The sequence below is a fragment of the Mustelus asterias genome, chromosome 6 (assembly GCF_964213995.1).
Source record: "Mustelus asterias chromosome 6, sMusAst1.hap1.1, whole genome shotgun sequence".
Classification (NCBI taxonomy): Eukaryota; Metazoa; Chordata; class Chondrichthyes; order Carcharhiniformes; family Triakidae; genus Mustelus; species Mustelus asterias.
The window spans coordinates 64,816,693-64,843,410 of record NC_135806.1 but is presented as its reverse complement, the minus strand read 5'-3'; positions in this window follow the sequence as shown (position 1 = coordinate 64,843,410).

The following is a 26,718-nucleotide window of genomic DNA, read 5'->3' as shown; positions in this document are numbered from 1 at the left end:
ACATAGTAAAATAGAAATCCCTTGCTTGGTAATGTTGACCATCCAACATTATGAATCATTCAAAGTCATAAACTTTAAATCAGAAGGTACTGATGTAAATCAGAAGACAAACAGATCATGAGGCCTTGAGCATGTAACAATATGCTAATATTGGAGATTGGTCAGTCAATTGAAAAGTAGGAACTATTAGAAAACTTGATGCCATTCCATATTGCATACAGAAGGCCTCCCATGTTCATCTGTGAGGTGTTCATATGAGAGATAGATCAGAATAATAAGAGAGGGTCAGGACCAAAGAACAAAGAAAATTACAGCACAGGAACAGGCCCTTCGGCTCTCCGAGCCTGCACCGACCATGCTGCCCAATTGAACTAAAACCCGCTACCCTTCCAGGGACCATATCCTCTATTCCCATCCTATTCATATGTTTGTCAAGACGCCCCTTAAAAATCACTACTGAATCCGCTTCCAGTACTTCCCCGGCAACAAGTTCCAAGCACCCGCTACTCTGTGTAAAAAATCTGCCTCGTACATCTCCTTTAAACCTTACCCCTCGCAGCTTAAACCTGTGCCCCCTAGTAATTGACTCTTCCAGTCCAAAGATGTGCAGGTTAGGTTGATTGGTTGTGATAAATTGTGCTAGGGTGCTTAGGTTAGAGGGAGTAGCAGAAATATGTGGGGTTATGGGGATAGCGCCTGGGTGGGATTGTTGTCGGTGCAAACTCGATGGGCCGAATGGCCTCTTTCTGCACTGTAGGGTTTCTATATTCTATGAAGCCATAAAGCTGGTGGCCTTTGCACAGAGCAGAGAACCACTCTGATGCTTGAAAAAAAAAACTGCCAGACAGATGGGAACACTGTCCTTAATTGGGACCTTAATTATTTAAATTGGCTGCCCACTTCCATGTTGTGGGCATCCTGTCAATATTTCTTCCTGACTCAAGGGAACTTCCCCAGTGACGGAGATACATCAGGGAGCCATTCCAACACAGATTGCCCCTATATTCCTGAGCACTCACCTCCAATCCCAGCATCATGCTATTGTCTTCAGGCTTTCAAGCACATCAAGGAGTGGCTGCCAAGTGCATACCAATATCAAACGTGACCAATGACACTCGTCAAAAGTTAATGAAGCTTAATAACACGAGAGCGGATTCAATATGACCACCAGATATGTCATTGAACAAACCATCAGCATGTTGAAAATGTGCTCAGATACCTGGATAGATCTGGAGACCCCTTTATTTTGCACAAGCATGGTGTCCAGAATAGTTAGTGTGCTCGTTTGCACAAGATCACACAGCTGCAAGGCCTTGGCCTGAAGAAGGGAAACAGGGTCCTGCCTCAGAGAGCTTCCAGCCAATTGGATAGCCAGCAGATCTGTATTGCCCACAGCACAAGGTAGGGACAGTATGGCCACTAATGATGCCACAGGCAGTTCGGAATGGAGATCATTGCTGAATCCGGATACCAAAGAAATTGGTCAGATTGGCAAACTCTGGCAAGGGGAATGGGAATGCAGGTTTGGAACGTCAATGGGCAGGGGGGTTAAGGGTGGGTGGAGGAAGCGTTCTCTTGAGGCAAGTTTCCGATGCGCACAGGGAACCCATAAAGGAGGTTCCCTCCACCATTGCCCAACACCAGCCCATGCAGCTAAAGCAGCTGGACTACCTACTCCTCATGCCATGGGTAAGATAGTGGCAGGGTCAGACTGAGGCCCTTAAATGGCCATTAATTGGCTTCTTAACGGCCTCAACTAAGTCCAAGGGTGGGCAGGCCACCCAACACTTCCAATGCCTTCCATATAATTTCACAAAGATTACAGCTGGGTGAGCATGCAGCAAGATGATTATGCAATGTATTTTACTGTGGAGCCAAAGACTGCTTTTTTTCTGTGACATTCTTGTTGATGCACAATCCACAGTTCCTAATCTTCAGTCCATGTGGCCTTTTATACCCGCCCCTCCACACAATTCTCCATGCTCTTCATGGATGTATAAATAATGAGCTGAACAGTGCAAGATTCCGTCTGTTTAGCTGTCCCACCACCCAGCAGGAATCACTCCCACTTCCACATCCACCACCAGACTTCAGAGCATAAGGTTTCACCCCATGTTTCTGAAATGGACATTATAAAAATAAATGTCTACAAATCTAACGGAACTGTCATGAAAACACACTTCATATTGAAAAAAGCCTTTCTTTCATAAAAGCCATTCAATAAAATTGAAATCCCCTCAAGTAGTTAAACAAATACTTTCTCAGTTATCATATCAAAAAATATAATCCTATAATGAATAACCTTTTTAAACTGTCAATAAAACTGTGAACATAACCTCCTGCTGAGATAAATGGTTCCAGAGCTTTTGCAACTCAGCCAAGCATTCAGAATAGGCCCAGCTATCAAAACAAACACTTGGGAATGTAAACAATGGAATCCATTGATCCTGAAGAACAGATGGCCTTGCAAATCACGTCTCTTCTATTTCAAAGCAGATTGCTGTTAATCAATTGAGTGGAACAAATGGCTAGATTTTAAAACATTTTATAAAGATTTTTGTACAGTTGAATCACAATCCATAACATAAGAGGACACTTTCTCTGCATTTTTTCTGCAGGTCTGAATGGATTATGAATTTTATTTCAATTAGGAAAAGTACTCTAACGCATTTCAATACTTAAACAATGCTGCTTAATGGAATGGTCAATTTACTTTTTCAGAACAGATCCCTGTGATGAATTCCTGCATTTAAAACATACCCACATTACATCACAGCATCTAATCATGCCATTTAACATTGATAAACCACTTAACCCTTACCTGTCAGAATGTTACCAATTCCTCAGCAGTTTCAAGAACTCTCCAACAAGACAGGTTTTTTTTAGGGCTTTCAAAATCCACACCAGCACATGGAAATAGTCGGGTATGGGAGGAAATTCTAATTTTCTATGGGATCGCAATAGTGACCATGACCTTAAAAGAGGTGCCTGCAAGGTTGCAATTCAAGACATTCCTGACCCATGAAAGGGCCACACAAAAATAGTGGGGTCATAATAAATTTGAAATTATCGTAAAAAGTTCTATGTTTTAACTATTCCCAACCCATTTCTGTCTCGAATACCAGATAGGCACTTACACAAGTGTGTTAAATCCATGGTAATTTATCTTCACATTTAATTTCCATCCATTTGAAATAACATTTCTATTGCCAGAAAGGGGTCCTGCTGCCACACCTCAGTCTATGTCCCCTGTGATACTGTCAAGTACTTCTCAAACTAGACATCTCCCAAGCAACACCCAGTGGATCGTTGCTCAGATTGGAAAAGCAGTTGAGGAGAGGGGTAAACTGTGCCCTCACTACATGCAGAGTATTGGTGTCAAACTCTTCTTCATTATGACCACAGTTTTGTTCTGTTTGAACCATTACAGCTGTGCATCTCCACTAGTCACTGTTAAAAATTATAATAATAATAAGGCAGCTTCAAGGAAACCTCAGGAAAATAAGTGAAGTAATACTTGGAAAATGGGCAAATAATCATGGAACAGAAAAGCAGTTGCCTGACAGATAATTTGTGTGAACTCAAAGATACAAAATAATTAAAAACATATTAGAATACAGAAGACGAAATGTATTACAAAAATGCTTCCAGTTGTCCAAAGTTTTGTCTCAAAACTTTTACATTGCCCAACCTTAAGCAATGACAGACTTGATCACAAATTAATTGTGAACTTTTCACATTTAATAGATCAACAAATGGTAGTAAGTCAATAGTAAATGGCACTAATTGAAACCTTTCTGGCTTTTGAAGGATAAATCAACTATTTATCAGAGTTTCTAAAGTCTTTTTTTCCTCTGATTTCTTGCCAATAAGTATTGCGGTTTTTTACATAATGCTTATTGAAAAACTTTTTAAAAGTTATTTCTCCAGCTTATCTTTAATCGTGCCACATTATCCAGCCTGAGAAATTCCTCATAAACTATCTTGTAAGATTACTTTTTATTTAACTTCAATTGAATTCATGTCCCCAATGTTACTAAAAGGCCAAGTCTGGCACGCACTTTCCACACAGGGTCAAATCACTATTCTTTGAAATAATAATAAGTTGCCAACTGGGTCTTCATTGAAATATGAAAGTATGAAAATAATATGATCCCCTCTTAGACTAGCTAGCTATATGTTGACATTTAAATAGATATGCCAGTTCAAATTAGTACATAATATGCTCCAACAGTATTGGATTGGGAACATTTTAAGCAGACTTGTTCTTAAATTTATAAATCTTTACTTATTTCTCCAGGAAAGCCAAACATTATTTATTTAAGTTTTGGAGAATTAATAACAATTCCACTGGCTTCTTGCCATTCAATCAATGTGTCAAAGTTGTCTTATCTGATAAATCACCAATGCATTCAAGCAACCCAGCTTTTATGTAGTTTCATGCTTGCTGATCAAATTTCAGATTGTTAACTATATCCAAAAGCAAAAGAGGTCAGTGGTTCGTTCCCCAAAGTGCATGACCTTGAATCATTGCCCAATTTGGAAAAGTTGCAACAACTGCAACCTTTTGATTCCTGGTCATAAAAAGGCACTTAACAATTCACAAGGGTGGGATGGATACCATAAAACTTTTGAGCTTATCTCCAGGATATGGCAATCAACTCCACAGAGATCATGTATAGAAAGACCAACAGACTCCCAGTTGAAATGAATTTGCAGAGTAGCCATCTTAGTAATGGGGGAGTTTGCCAGAAGAACAATTAGTAGCAGTAGCAGAGTGTTCCAAAATCATAAATTGTGATACTTAATTAAGGATAAACAAGTTATTGTGTGCACTATTAAATTGATTCAGATGAGCCACTAGACCTTTGGGAAAAGGTATTGACTATCTAGCTGATCTATGCCCCTCATTATTTTATAGACCACTGTAGGACCACCCTAAGCCTTCTACGCTCCAGAGAAAAAAGTCCCAGTCTATCCAGCCTCTCCTTATAACTCAAACCATCAAGTCCCGGTTGCATCCTATTAAACTTTTTCTGCACTCTTTCTAGTTTAATAATATCCTTTCTACAATAGGGCGATCAGAACTGTACACAGTATTTGAAGTGTGGCCTTACCAATGTCTTGTACAACTTCAACAAGATGTCCCAACTCCTGTATTCAATGTTCTGACCAATGAAACCAAGCATGCCGAATGCCTTCTTCACCATTCTGCCCACCTGTGACTCCGCTTTCAATGAGCTATGAACATGCACCCCTAGATCGCTTTGTTCTATAACTCTCCCCAATGCCCTAAAATTAACTGAGTTTCTGCCCTGGTTCAATCTACCAAAATGCATCATCTCGCATGTATCTAAATTAAACTCCATCTGCCATTCATCAGCCCACTGGCCCAATTGATCAAGATCCCGTTGCAATCCAAGATAACCTTCTTCACTGTCCACTATGCCATCAATCTTGGTGTCATCTGCAAACTTACTAACCTCCTAAATTTTCATCCAAATTATTTTTATAAATGACAAATAACAGTGGACCTAACACCGATCCTTGAGGCACACCACTGGTCACAGGCCTCCAGTTTGAAAAACAACCCTCTACAACCACCCTCTGGCTTCTGTGATCAAGCCAATTTTGTATCCATTTGGCTACCTCACCCTGGATCCCGTGAGTTTTAATCTTATGCAACAACCTACCATGCATGCGGTACCTTGTCAGAGACCTTGCTGAAGTCCATGACAATATCAACTGCACTGCTCTCATCTATCTTCTTGGTTACCCTTCAAAAAACTCAATCAAATTTGAGAGACATGATCTTCCACTCACAAAGCCATGCTGACTGTCCCTAATCAGTCCTTGCATCTCTAAATGCCTGTAGGTCCTGTCTCTCAGAATACCTTCTAACAACTACAGATGCAAGGCTCACCAGCATGTAGTTCCCAGGCTTTTTCCTGTAGCCCTTTTTAAACAAAGGTACAACACTTGCCATCCTCCAATCTTCAGGCACCTCACCTGTGGCTACCGATGATTCAAATATCTCTGCTAGGGGACCCGCAATTTCCTCCCTAGCCTCCCACAACATCCTGGGGTACACTTCATCAGGTCCCGGGGATTTATCTACCTTGATGTGCTTTAAGACTTCCAGCATCTCCTTCTCTATGTACACTCCTCAAGACACCACTATTTATTTCCCCAAGTTCCCTTACATCCATGCCTTTCTCAACAGTAAATACTGATGAGAAATATTCATTTAGGATCTCACCCATCTCCTGTGGATCCGCACATAGGTGACCTTTTACTAGGATGCTACCGGAACTTGATGGTTTGGGTTATAAGGAGAGGCTGGATAGACTGGGACTTTTTTCTCTGGAGCATAGGAGGCTGAGGGGTGATCTTATAGAGGTATATAAAATAATGAGGGGCACAGATCAGCGAGATAGTCAATATCTTTTCCCAAATGTAGGGGATTCTAAAACTAGAGAGCATAGGTTTAAGGTGAGAGGGGAGAGATACAAAAGTGTCCAGAGGGGCAATTTTTTCACACAGAGGGTGGTGAGTGTCTGGAACAAGCTGCCAGAGGTAGTAGTAGAGGCGGGTACAATGTTGTCTTTTAAAAAGCATTTAGATAGTTACATGGATAAGATGGGTATAGAGGGATATGGGCCAAATGCGGGCAATTGGGATTAGCTTAGGGGTTTAAAAAAAAGGGCGGCATGGACAAGTTGGGCCGAAGGGCCTGTTTCCATGCTGTAAACCTCTATGACTCTATGACCTCGTTGATCCTTAAGAGGCCCTGCTCTCTTCCTAGTTACTCTTTTGCCCTTTATGTATTTGTAGAATCTCTATTTCATCAATTTCTCCAAAGATGAGTTAAAGGTCGATGAGGCGAGGCTTAGATGGAAGCATTAAGCTCTCAGTTTTACAGTCAGGTGAATTGACAGAACAGTGGTTGTGATCAGATTTAATTATTCAATTGAAACCTCTCAGTAGCTTTCTATTGAGTGTATTACACTGAATGCATGCAGTGAATATTACATGTATCACAATTGTATGGAAGCACCTCAGTGTGCAGCATGATCTATGTAGATAACTTAAATATGTTTGCATCATTTGTAATGACCATTTGGAAATGACTGTATTGTAACTTTGACTGTATTGAAGCACTTCAGAGAGCAGCATGATGTATGGAGAGAACCTTGAACTTTGTGTGATAGCAATTTTGAAATGTTCTTTCAGATATTTTACAATTAAAGTACATTTTTGCAAAAAAAAACTCTGTAGCTTGTTTGTTGCAAAAGGTAAATTGTTTTTATATCGATTCTATATAGGAACAAGAATGAGCCATTCAATCCCTCGAGCTTGATCTGCAATTCAGTTAGATTATGGCACCCCTATCATCTACCTACTTTAGTTCAGTGGCCTTTCTTCCCTGGAGAAAGACATCAAAGGGTTTACCAATTGTTGATGGGTGTTTTTTGATTACTCAGACAAGTTATTGGACTCTTTGTTGTTTAGTATCTGCAAAAAACAATGTCCATTTAACATGTTAGCCACTCTCATCTATGCACCCTCTTTTAGTAGAAATGAGAATGCACATACTGGGCAAATATTGCACGGTGGCACAGAATACATGTAGAAAAACAAACACCAAGGGCTGGAATTTCAAATGCTAGTAGGAGCGGGAACAAATTTGAAAATGTTCCCAGAGGTTGGCACTGCATCCTGCCACTCCAGAACAGCTGGCAATTAGGGCTGGCAGAAGTGGTAAGGGGCGCCGGAGGAAGGAGGGAATGGAAAATTTAATCACTTCCAATTTATGGACTTTTAGGATAATTTGGAGCTTGTTAAGGATCCTATCTGGAACAGAATGGAATTTTCAAATGTTTTTCCTTGCGAGCAATAACAGCTTTGTGCAAATTTGTGCACAGCTGACAGATTCACTGTGGGGCCCTGGTAAATTACTCTGCAGCAATGTTTAAATTTCATCTGTTGTATGGGTGCAACTAGTGCCTGCATAAATGTTGCTGCACCAAACCTTGTTGCCCATGCCCTTTACGACCATCTAGCATTCCACAGAACTCTCCACGGCAAAGCAGCAGCAATCCTCAAAGTGGCTGCCATCTGCCTTTACCATTGATGTCAGACAGGTGGCTCTCACCTCCTGGAAGCACTCAGCACCTCAGATTGGTCACTGAATTCACCTCCTAGCTAATAAGCCAATTTAAGCTTAAAGACAGCATCATGAGCTTGACGCGGTTCGAGCACGGTGTCAGCATCCAAAATTCCAATTTGAAAATTTTAACTCGCCAAGAAAGGGAAATTAAGTGAGATGATCAAAAGTTTTGCCTATGATCTATTTTAAATGAGATAAAAGAGGTGAAGAGATGACAGGCTTGGAGAAGAGAGTAGAGAGTTAGAGTTACTGAAAATAATGATAGGCAAAGGGAGGGATGTATAAGAGGGCAAAGCCAAAGGAATGGAATGTTGGAGTACAGGGATGATAATAAAGATTATAAATTTAAGTCAATTTTGGGAATGGGAACCAATGTAGATCAGTAAGTACAAAAATGGATAATGAGGATCGGGTCTTAATGCAGGACATTATGGGTGGAATTTTCACGTCCCGCCCACTACGATTCGGGATTCGGGAATCGTAGTGAGTGGGACACGGACTACATAAAGGTCCATTGACCTCGGGCAGGATTTTCCGGACTTGGTGCGAGCATGGCCGCAAACTCCCGCCCTTTATGTCCACATTTTGGAGAGAATTTAGATTGGATAGAATGAAAGATGGGAGGTTGACAAGGAGAGCTTTTGAATAGGCAAGTCTGCAGATGATAAAGGAATGTATGAAGGTTTTGTCAGCAGAGGGGCTGAGATAAGGAAGGAGGTGAATGATAATGCAGTGAACGAACTCAAGAACACAAGAAACTGGAGCAGACTACATGACTCATCGGGCCTACATTGACATTCAATACAATCATTGATAATCTTGGGCTTTAACTCCCTTTCCTGCCTACTCCTCTATATCCCTTGATTCTCTCAGAACAAAAATCTGTCTATCCCAGCCTTAAATGTATTGAATGATGGAGAATCCACAACTCTCTGGGATAGAGAATTCCAAAGATTCACAACCCTTTGAATGAAGAAACTGCTTCTCCTCTTGGTCCTAAATGATTGGCCCTTTATCATGAAACTGGGCCCCTCCCCACCATGTTGTAAATTCCCTGCCCAGTGGAAACAGCCTCTCAGTGTCCGCCCCATCAAGCCCCTTCAGAATCTGAAATGTTTCAATGAGATTGCCTCTCATTCCTCTAAACCACAGAGAATATAGGCCCAATTTACTCAGCCTCTCATCATTGGACTCTTATCCCAGGGACCAATTTAGTGAACCTTTTGCTGTACTGCTGCAATTGCAAGTATATTGTTTCTTAAATGCAGAGACCAAAACTGCACACAGTACACCAGAGGTCTTCTCACCAAAATCCTATACATTAAAGCAGAACTTCCTTATTCCCGTACTCCAATCCCCTTGCAGTAAAGGCCACATGCTTTTTGCCTTCCTAATTGCTTGCTGTGCTTGCAAGCTAACTTTAAAGTTAAAGTTTATTTATTAGTTACAGGTAAGGCTTACATTAACACTGCAATGAAGTTTCTGTGAAATTCCTCTAGTCGCCACAGTCGGGCGCCTGTTCGGGTCAATGCACCCAACCAGCACGTATTTCAGAATGTGGGAGGAAACTGGAGCACCCGGAGGAAACCCACGCAGACACGGGGAGAACGTGCAAACTCCACACAGAGAGTGACCCAAGCCAGGAATTGAACCCAGGACCCTGGTGCTGTGAAACAGCAGTGCTAATCACTGTGCTACCGTGTGTTCATACAAGTTCCTTGTATGAGCATACTCAAATCTCTTTAAACATCAACATTTACAAGTTTCTCACCTTTTAAAAAATATTCTGCTTTCTATTATGATCAAAATGAATGGTCAGAATTTTCTGACCCCCGCGTGAGGGATGTGGCAAGCCAGCAATAAGTCCACTGACTTTTCACAGGATCGGATGATTCCAGTGGCAGGTGAGGTCAGAAAGTTTTGGCCAATAACTTTGCTACATTATACTGCATCTGCCATCTTGTTGTCCATTCAGTTAACCTGTCGACATCTCCCTGCAGCCTGTGTTTTCCCCACAGTTTAACCTTCCACCTCGCTTTGTATCATCAACAAGCTTAGATACATTACTCACTGCCTCTTCATCTAAGTCATTGATACAAAATAGCTGAGATAGCAGCACAGCTCCTTCACTGCCTGCCAATTTGAAAATGTTCTGTTTTTGCCTACTCTCTACTTCCTGCCCATTGACTAATACTCAATCTATGCTCATATATTACCCCAACTCCATGAGCCCATATTTTGCCTATTAAACTTTTGTGTGGCACCTTGTCAAAAGCCTTTTGGAAATCCAAGTATGCTACTTTTTCTATCTTACTGGTTACATCATCAAAAATCTCTAATACATTTGACAAACAGAATTTGACTTTGGTAAAAGCATGTTGACATCCTAATCACACTATGCTTTATTAAGTGCATTAAACTTCCTTATGAATAGATTCCAGCATTTTCACAATGATTGATGTGAGGCTAACTGGTCTGTAGTTCATTATTTTCTCTCTCCCTCTTTTCTTGAGCAGCAGTAATGCTTGCCAACTTCCAATCTGATTGGAACATTCTCAAATTTATTCATTTTGGAAAATCATAGTGAGTACATCTATTATCTCTGCAACTATCTCTAGAAATCTAGGGAGTAAGCCAGGGATTTGTTGGATTCTGTTCCTCTAAGTTTCTCCAATACTTTTTCTCTGCTGATATTAATTTCCTTACTTTCTTCATTCATTTTAGCTCCCAAATTATTGTCTATTTCTGTATGAAACTTTTGCCTTCTTCAGTGAAGGTAGATAGTAAATATTTTTTCAATGCCTCCTCATTTCCCCATGATATTTTTTCCTGACTCTACTTCTAAGGTCATGATGTGGAGATGCCGATGTTGGACTGGGGTAAACACAGTAAGAAGTTTAACAACACCAAGTTAAAGTCCAACAGGTTTATTTGGTAGCAAAAGCCGGCTTTTACTACTCTACTTCTAAGGACCAATGTTTACTTTAGCTACTCTCTTCCTTTTTATATACTTCAAAACCATTTAAAATCTGGCTCGTTTACTCTCATTCTATTTTTCCTTTCTGAGCAGCAATCAGAAGGACTCACGCACACAAGTGGTGGTGGAGTGGGCATAATTGTGTAAGTAGTTAGACACCAGACATGTCAATTGATCTACAGCTGAACAATCTCAGCTGCAACGGGCTGTGACCACTGACATGTCTTTCCATTAGCCTTACCCTTGTCAATATCCTACTTCTAGAAGCCTCCTCCAACCCCCCAGATCTGAGCAGAACCATCAGTCTGTAATGACTGTCCACCCAGCAACTACACTACCTCAGGATTCCCTTTCCTCGGTTAGGCAATTTCAAGTGACCCAGCAGCAGAAGGCAACCTCAGGGATGGTGCATTCTACACTTGACAGTCTTCTCCCAAGTCTATTCCAAGTCAACCCCTTGATCTCCCTCAAGTCAAAACTCAGGTCTCCCTCAAGTCAAAACTCAGGTCTCCCCCAAGTCAATCCCTTGGATTTCCCCCAAGTCAACCCCCTGGGTCTCCCCCAGGTCAACCCTTCAGATCTTCCCCAAGTCAACTCCTTCAGGTTTCCCCTGACTAGGCTCCTGGTGCCCTGGATTATGCCCCCTGGTATCATAAAGTTTTTCCCCTGGTAGACTGGAGTTTTCCCCTCAGTACCCTCCAAATAGGTCCCAGATACCTGGAACCTTGCCTCTGGCACCCTCGAGCATTCCCCTCGGTAGCTTCCAAGTAGGCCCTCAGTCTCCCTCCAGTATTACCCCCATCACCCCTAAGTCAAGTCCGGTCACCCCTGAGTTGAACCTGTACCCCGTGTCAAAGGTTGGTTCCCCCAAGTCAGCCCTTTACATCTTTTGGCAATTTCAAGCCATGGACAATCAACAGATGATTGGATCTATGAAAAATTACATTTCTAATCTTTTTAATTCCTGCCCCCTCCTGAAAGACTAAACAGGGATAACTTCTGACTTTGTGGGATCCTGTGGGAAAAAAAATTGAATCAGCAACCATTTTAAATCTCTCCCAATCTGAACATGTGGAGCTGCTCCCCATGCACTGTGCTTACCTCGAAGCTCCTCTTGCACTGTTCCTGAGAATGGCATTTACTGCTGGGCCATTGCCAGTCATGATCCCACCGTTCTGACATCCTGCCAACTTGGATGGATTTTTTGATGAGGGGGGTGTTTGGGTGGGTGGGTACGAGTCTGGTGTACGGGCCCGATAATGATATGCAAATGCATTATAATGATGTTCCTGACATTGAACGGTGGGAAACATGACCTGCCACGGGGGAAGGAGGGGACAATCGCATCGAGCTTTCACGCCAACATAAAACCCAACTTTGGCCTTATCGCCACATTTTCCACGCTGAACCACCTGACACTAACGTGAACGGAAAATCCCGGCCATGGGGTCGGAAAATCAGTTCCGAGTCGAACAGGAAAACAATACCGGGATGAGTGAGGCGCAATTGGAGGTTGTGACTGAGGAGGGAGTTGGAATTGTTAGGAAGGGTCTGACGTAAATGAAAATGAAATTGGGAGAGATATAAAATGGATGCTGATTCGCTAACTTTTTACACAGTATCTCACAAAGTCAAAGATTACCCCCACGCGTCTTTCAGGAAGAGAGAAGAAATAAATGAAATAGAAAGGTCAATTTTTCCTGGATCCAATCATCTGTTGATTGCCAATCGCTTGGAATTACCAACAGATGTTGCCTTCAAACCCAAATAATAGGAAAGAGAAAGATGGATTGGATACAGAAAATTTAAAATGAATGACGTATATTAATTCTAAATTCTCTGATTATGTCATGCAGGAAACTTTCCAGCAGTCTTTCAATACTTCCCAGAAATATAGAAAGCATGATTTCAGGTGGCAGCATTCTACTTTTAAATAGAAGCTAAATATGGACTATGAAAGGTCTCAAAAATTAAATTATGGCTTGTACGTTAACTTCAGCTGATAACCAGCATCAATGGGATATGGAGCACATTGGATTCCAGTTCTATAATCCAGTACAAGGCCAAAACCTGGGAAAGCCATTCATGAACCTGACGATAGGTGGAACTTTGTGGCAGTAACAAGGGTCTCAGCCACCAGCTAAAGAGCTGGTGATGGTCCTTCCTCTGCAATCAGGGACCAGGGAGACAGAAGATCCACCTGTCAAGAGCTACTGGCCATTTGCAGGCCACTGGGGTGGTGGTGGCTGCTGCTGGTAACGTATCCACCCGAGAGTCTGAGGGACCCAGACACGTGTAAGTGATGGCAGGAAGGGAGTCACAGGGCGGGTGGGGGGAGGGGGGGAGAAGAGGTGGGGTCGTAGCAAACAAAGGGGTGTGGCTCTCAGAGGACCCCACCTTCCTGATGCCAGATCCCTCAATCAAGCATGGAGTGCTTTGGAACAATGGAGCCCGTGTGTTTGCTTGACAGGCTTCCCCCCGTGATGAGACCCCACCTGGTGCTCAGATGGGGCCCACAGGTCAGCATTAATTGACCACTAAAGGGACTGAATTGGTAGCGAGGCAGGAAGGTTTGTCCCTGGGCTTTCCCACCACAGACTTAATGGATGCAGAAAGATGGCGTGTCCTCAACTGTCACCCAGCCACCTGATTAAATAGTGGGCAGCATGGTGGCTAGCACTGTCTCACAGCACCAGGGATCCGGGTTCGATTCCCAGCTTGGGTCACTGTCTGTGCGGAGCCTGCACTTTCTCCCCGCGTCTGCATGGGTTTCCTCCGGGTGCTCCAGTTTCCTCCCACACACCTAAAGACATATTGGTTAAGTGGATTGGCCATGCTAAATTCTCCCTCAGTGTACCTGAACAAGCACCGGAGTGTGGCAACTAGGGGATTTTCGCAGTAACTTCATTGCAATGTTAATGTAAGCCTACCTGTGACACTAATAAAAATTCTTCAAAACAATGCCCCCTCCCAAAATAAGATTCCATCCTATGTTGCAAAAAATAACAGATGTTCCAAATGATGCCAAAGACGTGCCTAAACACACAGTTCAGATGATTGTCAAAGCAAATTGAGCTTCAGTGTCACAGTATATGATGCTATTTGAAACCTTTCATTAGATTACTCTTTGTGTTAATTCGCAGATATCCATGATTCGCTTCTTCAAGGGATATTCCAGCCACCCATTCATTATACTTCCTAACAGGCTTGCCGTGGAATTGTGCACTGACTTTTGCCCCAAATTAGAGGGACATCAGTGCAGCACCCTCTACAGGGAGGGGTTCGGGGACCTGGGAGAACAAATCAAGTAAATATGTATCTCTTTAACAATCTTCAATCAGATTGGATAATGAGCAGAGCAGAAAGTATCAATTAGAACATTAAATAGAATGTGAAATCAGGTGCAGAAACTTAAATAAAGAGAGGGAAAAGAAAGATGGGATTGAGAGAGGAGAGAGATAAAACATACAGAAAAAAAATTAGAATGCTTATTTTAATTTTTGAAATTTCCAGCCAGTCTGTTTGGAAAAGCTCATTTTCAGTGCCAGAGAAGTTACTAGGCAGTGCACTAGAATTGATAAACCCTGGTGAGTTCAGTGTGTATTTATTGCCTCTGTTCATTAGCTTCATGCCGTTGTGTGTGTATCAATACAGAGTATCTGAATGAGACACTGTTATATCACAGTTTCTGATGGGCTGGGCAACCTGCACACAACCTCCTGATTTCCACAGCTGATTGCCAGAGGTTGCTGCCCGATGTATAATTTGAAAATCGCCTCACTCTTCTAACTGCGGCAAAATCCAGTACAATTTGTTTTCCACATGGAATTGGTGAATAGTCAAGAACGATTTAGGCATCTGATTTTTATTTCCATTGTGTATCTCGGGAAAGTAGGACGTATTTTCTGCCAAACATATTTGCTGGGACCTTAAGGTTAAATACTCCTCTTTAAGATAAGTATCTCGGGACATTTACCATTCATTTGAAATGGAAGACGCAATCTATGATTAAAGTCTCATCTAAAAGTCATTTTTTCCGACAGTACAGTTCCCCCTGCTCATGCTATTGAGGGAATCATTATTAGCCACTTTCTCAGGTCTCCTAATTGAAGCTTGAACTCCTAACCCTCTGGTACAGAGCTGAAAACAGATGTTTCCAACAGAGCTTTACCAATGGACTGGGTGACCTGAACTATCATTCTACTAGTGATTGCTTGAGTCTTACAGATACTGTGTTGTTAGAGAAATATTCACATTGATTTCAAATCTAGATCCTTGCCAAGTGACACTTTGAATGAAAGGAGGTACATATACATATCCTTTCAGATATATTGTTCTAGTTTGCATAATGAGTACAATGGGTGATTCACAAACTATATTTATGATCTGTTAAGAGAAACTCTGCTAAAAATTTAAATTCAAGGCAAATAACAGACTTCCCAATTACTTGCTTTATTACTCATACTTCACTAATTGTTACCAAGGCACAAGGGAAATATCTAGAGTTTGGAAGTGGAAAATAAAGGACTACAATGTTTAATCCTAAGAGGACATTTCAAGCCTCATTGGAACATAAAGGATGCCTGCCCAAAAGTCTCTGTGGGATGCCCAGCCGACATTAATGGCTGGATCTCATTTATATTCCATCGATCAACTGCCTGGTCAACACAGGCACAAAGAAGCAGGTGGCTCCAAGCCGCAGAACATGCCACCCTGGGGCTGCCTGCTGATAGAAGTTGGGACTGCTCTCCTTGAAGAGGAGGCCCGGTAGCACAGTGGTTAGCACTGCTGCTTCACAGCTCCAGGGACCTGGGTTCGATTCCCGGCTTGGTCACTGTCTGTGTGGAGTTTGCACATTCTCCTCGTGTCTGCGTGGGTTTCCTCCGGGTGCTCCGGTTTCCTCCCACACTCCAAAAATGTGCGGGTTAGGTTGATTGGCTATGCTAAAATTGCCCGTAGTGTCCTGGGATGCGTAGGTGAGAGGGATTAGTGGGTAAAATATGTAGGGATATGGGGGTAGGGTCTGGGTGGGATTGTGGTCGGTGCAGACTCGATGGGCCGAATGGCCTCTTTCTGTGCTGTAGGGTTTCTAAAACTTCTAAGAGGCAGCTCAGAGGAGATTTTATAGAGATGTCCAAAATCATGAACGGCTGGACATAACCTGTGCTTCTGTGATACACAGGTAATTCATGGCTAGCTGGGAAGGAACTGGGAGCCCAGGGTAGCAGAGGCTCAGAGGCTCCAACATGGAGCCTGAAGGAGCATACTAAGCCCAAAGATAAGTTTAACATTTAACTTTTAGAGGCCATACTTATTCCCAACATGTTTTACTGAGTGAGGTTCAATGTAATTTTAAATTGCCAGGTCCTGTATGCATCATAAGATCTGTATGAGCATATACTAAATAGACACCCACCTGAGTCAGACTGTGTCTCAGCAATGAGCAAAAAACAGCAGAACTAAACCAGTTGTGGAGTGCATTGGAGGGTCAATAGGGGTCTTGACAGGGTTGATGTGGAGAGGATGTTTGCTCTTGTGGGAGAATCTCAAACTAGGACTCAGTGTTTAAAAATAAGGAGTCGCTCATTTAAAGCAGAGGTGAGGCAAAGAAAAATTCTCTCAGAGGGTTGAAAATGGTAGCATTTGGCCGAGTGTGACATCAAGGAATCCGGCAACATTGAATACAATGGGGATCAGTGGGAAAACTCTCCACTGGTTGGAGTCATACCTAGCACAAAGGAAGATGGCTACAATTGTTGAAGGCCTATTATCTCTTACCCTGGAAATCACTGATGGAGTTCCTCAGAGTAATGTCCTAGACCCAATCAACCTCCTGACTCACCAAAACCTGTCCACCATCTACAAGGCACAAGTCAGGAGTGCAATGGAATACTCCCCACTTGCCTGGATGAGTGCAGTTCCAACAACACTCAAGAAGCTCGACATGATCCAGGACAAATCAACCTGTTTGATTGGCACTCCTTCCATCACTATTGCACAGGAACAGCAGTGTCTACAGTCTACGAAACTGTGTACAGTTCTGGTCACCCTATTATAGAAAGGATATTATTAAACTAGAAAGAGTGCAGAAAAGATTTACTAGGATGCTACCGGGACTTGATGGTTTGAGTTATAAGGAGAGGCTGGATAAACTGGGTCTTTTTTCTCTGGAGCATAAAAGACTGAGGGGTGATCTTATAGAGGTCTATAAAATAATGAGGAGCATAGATCAGCTAGATAGTCAATATCTTTTCCCAAAGGTAGGGGAGTCTAAAACTAGAGGGCATAGGTTTAAGGTGAGATGGGAGAGATACAAAAGTGTCCAGAGGGGCAATTTTTTCACACAGAGGGTGGTGAGTGTCTGGAACAAGCTGCCAGAGGTAGCAGTAGAGGCGTGTACAATTTTGTCTTTTAAAAAGCATTTAGACAGTTACATGGGTAAGATGGGTATAGAGGGATATGGGCCAAATGTGGGCAATTGGGACTAGCTTAGGGGTTTAAAACAAAAGGGCGGCATGGACAAGTTGGGCCGATGGGCCTGTTTCCATGCTGTAAACCTCTGTGACGTCTACAAGATGGACTGCAACTCACCAAGGCTTCTTTTGACAGCAACTTCTAAACCTATGACTTCTAATAGCTAGAAGAATAAGGTCATAGAAACATCACCACCTGCAAGTTCCCCTCCAAATAACACCATTCTGGCTTGGAAGTACATTACTCTGGCTTCACTGTCACTGGATCAACATTCTGAACTCTGTCCCTAGCGGCAGTGGCAGTCTACCAACACCATAAGGGCTGCAGCAGTTAGAGACTGTTCACCACCATCTTCTCAAGGGCAATTAGGGAAGGACAAAATAAATTTTAACATTGCCAGTGATGCCCACATCCTATAAACAAATAAAAAAATGTTCCCTGCTCAGAGCAAAATTAGACCCATACAGTATTGACATTTTTGATCACATCAAATAATATCACCATAGATTTGGATTTTCTAATATTGGAATAATTTTCCAGAGTTAATTTAAAATATGAAGAATATAATTGGTGTTGAAATCCATTTGATAAATTACTGGACACAGCAGAATTTTTTAAGGGAAAAAAATCAATGAATTCTATGAGTGATTAACAAAAAACATGGATTATGGATAGAAAAATATTGAAAAGTATTTAAAGAAAAAGCATCTGTTTTCAAGGATTACGGGAAGACCACATAATGGAAAAAAGGCTGCAATTTGAGACTTGCCATTATACCAGGAGGAGCCAGTTTATGACAGAATCAATCAAAATGTTTCAGCGTCAGATACCATAGAGCTGTAAACGCAGGATTTAGGATTTATTTGATGATTGCAACTTCATTCGTCACCAACTGATGGCCAGGTAATTCTAATAGCTGCTTAAACCAACAGAATGCTGGCTGAAATAATACCAGAGAGGCCAAAATTCTGACCTACACAGAGTTTTACTCCAAAAAAGAGGCCTTTTGGCCATCAAGCACCTTTCTAATCCCATTTTCCATATTGGTCCATAGCCTTGTATGTTATGGCATTTCAAGTGCTCATCTAAATGCTTCTTGAATGTTTTGAGGGTTCCCACGTCCAAAACAGTGACAAGACAATGAGTTCCAGATTCCTACCACCCACTGGATGAAAAGGTTTTTCCTCAAATCCCCTCTGAATCTCCTCCCCCTTACCTTAAATCTATGCCCCCTGGTTATTGACCCCTCTACCAAGGGAAAAAGTTCCTTCCTATCTACCCTATTTATGCTCCTCATAATTTTGTGCACCTCATGCCAGGGCACACCTACTGACCACACTTTCTGGGGTCAATAGGACGATACTGTATTTGCATGGCACAGGCAGGTGGCCAAACCATTACAGATGCATCTCAATCACCCAGCCTTTATCTTCTGCTACAGAATATGGAGAAGAGTGCCAGCCCAAAGAGGTGAGTGGGTGTCGGAGCTCCCTGGAGAAGAAACAAGTCTTTCCCTCTCAGTTGTCTTTATTGTAGAGTCATAGAAGCCAGAATTCTCTGGTCTCTCAGGCCCCACTGCCGCAGCCAGTGGGAAAGGAGAAGTTGACGCTCAGCCAAAGCTCCATTCACAGCAGCGGGACTGGAGAATCCGAGCTACTGGTGAGGTCAGAGAATTGCAGCCAGAGAAACTAGAGACTGCTTGTAGTCCCAGTCCTGGCCGCTGCTGTTTCTGGAGCTGCTGAGATTACAGAGCTGGCTGCCAATCCAATTGGTTGGTGACACTCTGAACCAGGACTTACATCAAAATGAGGCATGAAGTCCCTTGTCCAACCAATTGATGCTCCGCAGCTCATCAAATAGCACAGTGGCACAGTGGTTAGTACTGCTGCCTCACAGCGCCAGGGACCCAGCCTTGGGTGACTGTGTGGAGTTTGCATATTCTCCCAGTGTCTGCATGTGTTTATTCCGGGTGCTCTTGTTTCCTCCCACAGTCCAAAGATGTGCAGGTTCGGTGGATTGGCCATGCTAACTTTCCCCTTAGTGTCTCAGGATGTGCAGGTTAGGAGGATTAGCGGGGTAAGTACAAAGGGTTACAGGGATAGGGCGGGGGGGGGGGAGAGGCTGGTTAAGATGCTCTTTCAGAGAGTTGGTGCTAATTCAATGGACTGAATGGCCTCTTTCTGCACTGTAGGGATTCTGTGGAAATGGCTGCAGGGATGCTGTGATTAGTGGGGATGAATTCGTGATGACTCTCCAGGTAGCATGGGTGGGAAATCTGCCATCTGAAAATCCTGCCTTATGCCTCAGCTTTTAAAGCCCATGCTCCCATATGCCTTTTTAACTACTTGCTCAACTTGTCCTGCCATCTTCAACAGCTTGAGCACATATGCTCCTAGGTCCTTCTGCTCATCTTTTAGATTGTATCCTTTTATATTGTCACCTCTTAGTCCCCCTACTAAAATGTATCACCTCACATTTCTCTGCATTAAATTTCATTTGCTACTTGTCTGCCATACCAGCAGCCTGTCCTCTTGAAGTCTCTCATTATCCTCATCATAGTTCATGGACTTTTAGAGCTCTTCCATCTTGGACCTTAGCTGAGCAACATCTACATAAACTTGCATTGTGTTTGATTTTAACACCATCACTTTTTTTTTGTTGAATTTCCCAGTCAATACTTAACACACACCTTCCTCCAGTCCAGTCCTCTCTGTTTCCTGTTTCTCAACATGTCCACTTTTTATTTAATTCCATGGGCTCTGACTTCACTAAAAAGCTTGTTAGGTGGTATTTTATCAAATGCCGAAACCAAAAGTCTACGTACACCACATCAACCGTATTACCCATGTCAACCCTCTCTGTTACCTCATCAAAAACTCAAGCAGGTTAGTTATTTGTCCATTAAAAGTTAATCATTTGTTTGTTAAAGGGCAAGGACATTTCAGAAAACAGGTTCTGACAAATAACTCGAGGAATAATAAAAGCTATTGATAGCCTTTCTGTACTCTGGTCAAAGAAACAAATAAACATTTTTGTTAATGACAAGTCCATTAATGGCATACTACTAAAGTCATGTATCACTTTGTAACACAATAATTCTTTAGTCAATGGAAATCAAATAAAACAGCTGAAGCTAGAGTCAGTCAAATACGAATAAATGACCAGGTGGGAATGGTGGCTTACATACACCGGTCAGACTGAAACAGGAAGTATGCAGACTATGTAATGAGTTAATAAAGTGCATTCATCACTAATTAATGTAGACCTTTGAACGATCCACTGCTTGGTCAAAGACAGTGCAATGGACTGTAAAGTTAAGTAGTTATGTGTATCCAATGCTGTACTAAGAATTCATGTTTTGGCGTGCCTTGAAGAACGCAGAGAAATTTGACCTTACACTTGGAATGAATTTACAATTCTAATGAATATAGTTGTGTTTCAAAGGTTTAATCTAAAAGTCCAATTTGATCCAGATCTAAGGTTTTTTCAGATATTTCCTTGTGAGTGCCTGTTTCAATTAATTTCTAATTTCATTCAGATTTGTTCTGAAAGGTACAATTTTCTGTTTCTGAACTCAACTGACTGTTCTACAATAATCAGAACATGAAGGAATCTGAATGGTGTTTCAAGTCAGTCCCACAAAAACAGAGATCTGGATCAGAAGTCAAATAGAATCATCTAACATTTTGAAATAGTATTCCGATAGTCTAACAAAAACGCACTTATCAGGATCAGGAAATATTTCATTCAATATTTCAGTATTATATCCAGATTAAAATTAGAATTTGATCTTTGAGGAGTGAAATCAGGGAACACATTTTCACATAAATGGTAGTGGAAACCCTTGGAACTTTCCAATCTTAAAATGTTGTGGATTTTGGGTCAATTGGAATTTCAAGGCTGAAATCATCAGATTATTGTTAGGTGAAGCCATCAATGGAGATAGAGCACTGATGGATAAATGCAGTTGGCATATAGATCAGCAAAGATCTAATTGTATTCGTGAAGGTTCTGCCTTCTCAACCTTGCCCCTCGCCTGAGGTGTGCTGATCCTTAGGTTAAATCATTACCAGTCAGCTCTCCCCCTCAAAGGAGAGAGCAAAGGTCATCTGGGACTATGGTGACTTTAATAATATGGCAGAACAGGCTTCATGGGCTGAATTTTTATTTTATTTTTATTTTATTTATTAGTGTCACAAGTAGGCTTACATTAACACTGCAATGAAGTTACTGTGAAAATCCCCTAGTTGCCACACTCCGGCGCCTGTTCTGGTACACTGGTCAATGCACCTAACCAGCACGTCTCTCGGACTGTGGGAGGAAACCGGAGCACCCAGAGGAAACCAATGCAGACACAGGATGAACGTGCAAACTCCATACAGACAGTGACCCAAGCCAGGAATCGAACCCGGGTCCCTGGCGCTGCGAGGCAGCGGTACTAATTACTGTGCCACCGAATGTTGTTTCAATCATTCTGTGTTCCTGCTACTGGCCTGAAATTCCTCAGGGCTGGTGTGATCTTGGGGCAGAAGTCTAGCAGAATGTGACGGACATGGCTGGGAAATTTGTTGGGACTCATTACTGATCTCTGCCCTATAAATAATTCATCATAAGTTTTCTGCAGGGATTGGAGAGGGTGAAAATTTCTTTCCCCCTTTGAACATGTGAAGTTAAAGTAAAAAGAGGAAGGAATCAGCAAGATGGTGTCACTCACAGGATTCCTCGCTGGCCTTGCCTTCACTAACTTGATAATATCAGAGATTTTCAAGATATTGGCGTTCAGTGTAGTGTAACAATGGAATTGTGGCCTTTGGTGTGTTCTAGGCCAGGTCATGGTGTGGAAGACACAGAAAGATTTTAAACCATATTGAACTCACTGGACGACAAGAAGACGACCGATGAATCATTTCACCACCTGATGTAACCCTGGATTGCCTGTCTGAAATGTACCTTTTCATCGACTTCTGCTTCATTAGTGCTCGGTAGTGGTGAAATGTGGCAGAGTGGAGGCTTCTGTGGCTCATGAGCTGTTTGTGGCCAGCCATGGCAGACTGGCTTAGCTTGCCTCCTGGTATCAGGGTGGATGTTAGTTCAGGGCCTCGCGGTGGTACAGAATTGTTGTCATCATGAAGAAAGGGCATCATGTTCCAATCCATATCTATTCACTGTCTCAGCCTGTCCAAGGGGACATGGTGGATGAGCTCAGATCCTGCATGACCCCAGTATGTGCATTACTGTGATATGGTGTCACAGACTCCTGCAGATTCAGCCATTACAATAACCATTCATTCCATGGTTGACATGCACGAGAACCACAGACAAGTCAAAAATTGAACTCCACAATCTTTTTACACATCTTTCAGAAGCTCAATAATAAGCAATTCACATTTACCAATTGCTGATGCATAGAAATATTTTTATAAACACAGGACAACAGCATGAAGTAAATTTTCAGCTTGTCACCATGTAAATCAATGAAATTAAAATCAGGTACTTACTATAAAAGGCAGTTTATCTACAATGTCATTTTTATGAACAGGAGTTGAAATTCTATCCCTCCATCTCTGTCCTCGAGCACTATGAGGACATAAGTTGACCCTCTACTTAACTCTTCAGCTGCTCTTCCTTACCACCTTCAGTTAGCTTTTTCCCTATACCTGGTGAAGTGTAAGTGAGGAGTAGGCAATGCAATAACATTAAGTTAAACCTGCAGCAAATTAACATTTAGAAATGCTCTTAGCCCTGTTATGGCACAGCAGATGCTTACTGCCAAGCTGCCAAAATCCCAAAGGGAAACTTGAAACAGCTGCCAAAACAATTTTGTAATTTGTGTATCATGATGTTTTCCAAAATCAGAAATGAACTTCTCAGATCAATTGTGATGATTTTATATTAAAATCAAACACTTACTAAAATAAAAACATCAAAAATACACTTAAGTACAAGAGCACCTTGACACAGTTACCAATATTTGTAATCTTTTCCGAACAGATCTTGGCTTAAATAACTCAGAGCTAAACTTCCCTTTAAATAGCAACAGTCCAGCTAGATTCCAGTAATGTCACCACACAGTGCCCTGTGGCAGGGTGTTCTCTGAGGCTGACAGCAAACTGGCCCTCTAGGTCTGTCCTTCTCCACACTATGTCTTCTTTGAGGTCTTACCAACTACCACCACCTCACACAGTCTTCAGTGTTTTCTTAAGTCAGATTTGTCTCCTTCCATTTTACATTTATTATTTTCTATAAACCCTTCGAAATTTTCTGTCCCCAGAATTGATTAATTCCCATTTTTACTTTATGGCTGCTATACTTTAAAAGCACACTTGCACTATCTTTACTCATCAATTTACAATCTTCCAAGTATATGCTCCCTTTTGAAATGCAACAGCCACTTTAAAGCACCTCTTTCTTCACATTATGTAAATTCTCATGTAATCTCCTGCACGCTTGGTTCATCAACATAACCAACCATTCGACTTCACACCTTCCTTACCGATGTCTGACCTTTGCAGGCTTCCTCTCTCTAATCCCATTGAACCAGTCACACTCCCATAAACATGTTTTCCAATATATACAACACACAATAGGACAATGATATTCCAAAAACAATAAATATTAAAACTCATTTTTCCTGACAGCCCACAAAATATGCATCTATTTTTAGTGCACACAAGTAATATTAAACTCTGAGCTTCCTGCAAGATGTTAAAACTGAAGTTATTCGGAATGCACCAACAATGCTGCAATAAAATGAAAGCAAATTACTGCAGGTGCTGGAATCTGAAACCAAAAGAGAAAATGCTGGAAAATCTCAGCAGGTCTGGCAGCATCTGTAAGGAGAGAAAAGAGCTGACGTTTCGAGTTCAGATGACACTATGTCAAGCAAGAGCTGACTTTTCGAGCAAGAGCTTTGATAAAGGGTGGACTTGAAATGTCAGCTCTTTTCTCCCCTTACAGGTGCTGCCAGATCTGCTGAGATTTTCCAGCATTTTATCTTTTAACAATGCTGCAATGTCACTGACTGAGTTGTTAACCTTGCATTTAGTGAGGAGAAATTTGGAATGCTTTGCAAATACTGACCAATTCTCAAGCTTCTAATGCTTTTCATTTTCACTCGCTTAGCTGGAAGTCTCAGAAACCCAATTGGGTAATTTTGACTTTGTGCCCAAGTGTGAAAAAGGTTACGATAAATTGACAAATGTCTTGTTCATCTCCCTAATTTTGTTTTCAACATCTAAAATCGGCTGTCACCTTCTATATTGGACCACAATTCAAATAAAAATATAAGGAATAGGAGGAGTAAATCATTCAGCTCCTCAAACTTGCTCCACTATTCAATAAGATCTTGAAGCTCAATTCCACTTTCCTGCCTTATTCCCATATCCCTTGATTCGCTTAGAGTCCAAAAATACATCAATCTTAGCCCTTGGGGCTCTTTTCCTTTGAGAAACATCAGGGCCCGTGATTTCTCTCTCAGGATTTTCCTGCTCCTAGGCCCTAAAGCCCCCCCCTTTTAAAATAAATCAACATTCCCTTGGGTTGTCACTGGGAAGGGGGTCACCTGCATTCAAGTGGCAATCTCCTCACATTCCGGAGTCAAGGTTGATCCAGCACCATCAGCAAAAGACTGTCAGCCCAGTAAAAGCACCTAAATAGGCTTTTTGAACATTTAAATTTACTACCTGCCTCCTTCCAGGGAAACCTGTCTGCTGTCCTGCCGTAGGGAAAACTCTGATGGCCAAACTTGGAGCACATTCTTTTCTACCAAGTTGGGTAGCTTGAGTCAGTACATTTCCCATCTCGGCAGACACACCTCAGTAAAGTACAGTGGAACCCCGATTTTACGCGCCCCGATTTAGCGCGAAATTGGATATGACGCAATCGCGCGATGGACCCTTTTTTTGCTATTTCCGGTTTAGTGATTTAGCGCAACCCCGATTTAGCACGACCCCGATAACATTCACGATAACATTTTATGGACCCCAACCATCGCGTTAAAACGGGGCTGCACTGTACCTCATTAGACCAGTTTTCTGGAAGGACAGGAGTGGAATAGAGTCAGGTCCACCACCTTGGGCAGCAGATAGAGTCATAGAGTCACAGAGGTTTACAGCATGAAAACAGGCCCTTCAGCCCAACTTGTCCATGCTGCCCTTTTTTTAAAAAAATCACTAAGCTAGTCTCAATTGCCCGCCTTTGGCCCATATCCCTCTATACCCATCTTATCCGTGTAACTGTCTTAATGCTTTTTAAAAGACAAAAAGCATTACTACTACCTCTGGCAGCTTGTTCCAGACACTCATCACCCTCTGTGTGAAAAAATTGCCCTTCTGGATCCTTTTGTATCTCTCCCCTCTCACCTTAAACCTGTGCCCTCTCGTTTTAGACTCCCCTACCTTTGGGAAAAGATGTTGATTATCTAACTGATCTATGCCCCTCATTATTTGATAGACCTCTATATGATCACCCCTAAGTCTCCTACACTCCAGGTCAAATGTCCCAGTCTATCCAGCCTCTCCTTGTAACTCAAACCATCAAGTCCCGGTAGTATCCTAATAAATTTGTTCTGCACTCTTTCTAGTTTAATAATATCCTTTCTATATTAGGGTGACCAGAACTGTACACCAAGTGTGGCCTTACCAATGTGTCATACAACTTCAACAAGACATCCCAACTCCTGTATTCAATGTTCTGACCAATGAAACTGAGCATGCCGAATGCCTTTTTTACCACTCTATCCACCTGTGACTCCACTTTCAATGAGTTATGAACCTACACCCCTAGATCTCTTTGTTCTATAACTTTCCCCAGTGCCCTTCCATTAACTGAGTAAGTCCTGCCCTGGTTCAATCTACCAAAATGCATCACGTCGCATTTATCTAAATTAAACTCCATCTGCCATTCATCAGCCCACTGGCTCAATTGATTAACAGGTGGCTACAGGGATAGCCAAATGCCACCCTCAGTTCCCTATAACCTTATTTTGTTAAATTTTAGGTCCGCCATTCCTCACCCATTACAATCCATCACACCCCATCCACATGATCCCCATGCTACCCCCATGCCCACTCATGCCCCTCACCCATCCTGATGGCCC